This window comes from Prosopis cineraria, unplaced genomic scaffold (genome assembly GCF_029017545.1).
Source record: "Prosopis cineraria cultivar Desert tree isolate PC_DT_omini unplaced genomic scaffold, ASM2901754v1 PC12, whole genome shotgun sequence".
NCBI classification, from domain to species: Eukaryota; Viridiplantae; Streptophyta; class Magnoliopsida; order Fabales; family Fabaceae; genus Prosopis; species Prosopis cineraria.
Window position 1 is genome coordinate 8,053,070 of NW_026555343.1, and position 3,313 is coordinate 8,056,382.

Genomic DNA, 3,313 nt, shown 5'->3' on the forward strand with positions numbered 1-3,313 from the left:
ACAACTCCTCTTGGTGGCCTTACCCCAAAATTAATAGCCATAAAATAAAAAAACTTAATAATTTAATTTTTTGAATTTAATTATTATTTTTTATCGTTATTTTTTAATTAAATTTGGGTCATCACATTTGATATGCGAAAACAACCTTCTCTCAAGCTTTGTTATAATCAAAATATAATGTATCAAACGCTCTTCGTTAACTTTTTTTCCATTAATTCAAGTACAGACTCAAGTGCATGAAATATATATAATGCATCTATCACATGCATGAATTACATAATTTTATGTAATTTTATGTGAACGTCATGAAACTAAAAGCATGGACACGATCGGTGAACATCTGCATCTGAAAAGTGGCTACTGGCTGCATCACCATTATCATCATCGATATCAATAGCAAATGTTTCATTCACTTGGTTGGCTTGACCGACTTGGTCGACTTTATCAACTTGATCGCCAATCAAAATGTCACTCCATCCATAAAATGACACAAGAATAATTCTAATGAAGAAGTCTCCAATTCGACGAAGAAAAGGAAGATGAGTTCTAAGCGAAAACTTTCCTAAAATACGAGCAAATAAGATGATGAAAATGGAGGCGAATCCAATGACGCTTATAACATCTGCAAGCAAAGTGTTGTTACTGACAACCAAACGTATAGCAGCTAAAAATGCCGCAGGCATGGTTACGAGAGCCACATAAACAAAACTCTTAACAAGTTCATATGCTCCTTCTGCAAATCAAAGATCACCAAGTGGGACCCATAGTAGAATAACAGAGCCAATGGTGGAACTGTACATAGCAATAGTGTTGAAAGCCATGAATATATTGAATAGTGTTCAATCAACCAAAAGTGCCATGCCTCTTTCTTTTGCAAGTGGATCATCCGATGAGTAAAACCCACTTGGTACTGTGAAACCAGCTGTAAATGTCACTTTGGCTATCGGCATGGCCACAAGCATGAGTGTGTTGGCCGCGTCTTTCACGTTCCATTCTTTATTGGTGGATGTTGTGCGTGGTATTCCTAGCATGTTTGCCTTCAAGGGAACACCAGAACTTTCCAAAATTGCATCTGCTAGAAACTGCAAGGTAATCAAATCAAACACATGCTTAATTACAAGCTACTTGTGCTGCGTATATATGTTAAGAAAAGCAGTGCCTGGCCATATAGAATGAAAATCTTCTAAGAAACTAAGAAGACAGCTCATAGATTCTTATCAATCATACCTCGTGACGTGTCTCGAGCTGTTAAACCTTCGTTATTGACAAGGTTCGAATTGATCATTTTGTGTCGTGATAGAAGGAGTAGCGTCCAAAGACGCAGTTTTCTTGAAGCCAGATGTAATGGGGTATCACCATTTACATCTCTCTCATTGGGAGTGTCATGATGAATCTTGGGGTTCTTCAGCAGATATTTTATCATATCAGTTTGGCCCTTCATTGCTGCAATGTGAAGAATGTTTTGACCTTTACTATTCAAAAAAGTCCAGCATTAGACCACTCTGTTTCAAGCAACTTGTTGACCACTTGAACATGGCCTTTTTTACAAGCAAGGTGAATTGGAAAATTGCCATCTGAGTTCCGTTGAAAAGCAATCGTTGGAGATTTTTCTAACATCGTGCAAACTCCTCCCAGGTAACCCACGTATGCTGCATAGTGAAGAGGAGTGTTGTTCTTCTCATCTCTTTGATGCATTAGCTCTTCTCTTGTATCCACTATCTTCTACAATAGAGCTTCACGGGGGAAAAGAAATAAATAATCGTATATGTTGGGAGCTGCACAAATTATAAATGAAAATAAATAGGATAAAACAATTGAAAATTATAAAGAAGTTAGATAAAATGATAAAAAAATAACACAATAAATTTAATGCGGAGAAACCCCCAATATATAAGCTACAAAAATCTCATGGGCAGCGAGCGAGAAATTTTATCATAAAAAATGAGAATTATAATAATTTTCTCTCTATTATGGGTGACTGAGAGCCATATATATAAACTCAACAACTAAATATATTATCTTAACTAACAATAAATATTTTCTAAAATCTCAAATGAACGTACGATAGATTTTAAACTGAGATAATAAATATAAATAATTGTAAATGATTATAAAGATTTGAGTCAATAATCTCAATAGTATATAAGGGCAAAGTGAAACAAACAGAAACATAAATAAAGCAAAATACAAATAAATTAAAATTCAGAGTATACGGACCATTATTTCGTTCTGATATTGCTGCATGAAGTGGAGAGCCTCCGCTTGAAATGGCCTGGCCCGAGGGGATTGGAATCTTTTTCAGGAGAAGACGAAGAATACCTTTAGTCCCTGTCAAGACTGCCAAGTACATTGGTGATTTACAGCCATAACTGGAGTTCCAAGTCCAATAAGCGGCCAAATCACTTTGGCTATGTGAAAGTAAAAGGAAAAAAACCACAGAAAGATCCTCGCTCAAAACAGCTTCGTGCAAAGCTGTCCTTCCATAATTATTGCGTAACATTATAAACTCTGCTTTATCCTTCGATTCATCCTCCTCAGATATCATTTCATGTTTATCCGTGTTGAGAATGCTCTTGATTGCAAAAATATTCTTAGCTCTTGCAGCAACATGAAGTGGGGTATCCCCATTCAGATTTGTCTTTATAGAGAAGCTTAGGATAGTGAAAAGCAATGAGCCTCACAACTTCTTCACTCCCACATTCAGCTGCAGCATGGAGTAATGAATCACATGTGGGAGTGACTTGATTGAAAATGGTCGCCAAAATTGACCCCATCTAGTAAAACATACTTGCTTCAACACAGAAGCAAATTTATCTGCATCTGCATTTTTATCACGAACCCTTGATACAACTCATAATACATAATATGTACCGTGTTCTCACTAAACAGCACATCCTGATCAACTGAAGAACTGAGCTCCTTTTCTGACATCAAAGAAAGATTGAAATCCAATTCCATCAGCTCACGCATCTTTTCGTTGGCACTGAGTTGTATATCATCCGCTGATGATGAACTGAACAACTTTTCCATAAGACTACGCGTCTTTTTGTTGCCAATTATAATTGCCATATCAGCATCACTTTGCATCAGTTCACTCATCAATTCGCTGATAAATGAACTGGACTGTCTCTTTAGCCGTCTATTTGCTTCCTCCTCGAGAAACCTTTCGATGCGCACCGGGTCAAACACATCTAAGGTTATCTCAGAACAATCCAAGTCGCTCATTGCTACTAGCTCTTGAATCAAATGCAAACTGCCGGAAAGGAAAATCTCGTAGTTGATTACCCAAGTTGATCAGCTTTTCGTTTCAGCG

The 3,313-nt window shown here is 36.9% G+C and overlaps 1 long non-coding RNA gene across 1 annotated transcript; it reads right to left on the reverse strand.

The window, feature by feature from the left end:
• Positions 1 to 369: 369 nt before the first annotated feature.
• LOC129287881 (uncharacterized) lies at positions 370 to 2,405 on the reverse strand. The gene is made up of 3 exons (XR_008587832.1): positions 2,218 to 2,405; positions 1,228 to 1,733; positions 370 to 1,082 (listed from the first exon to the last, which is right to left on the reverse strand). It is a non-coding gene; the product is annotated as an uncharacterized LOC129287881 (long non-coding RNA).
• Between the last annotated feature and the right edge of the window lie 908 nt (positions 2,406 to 3,313).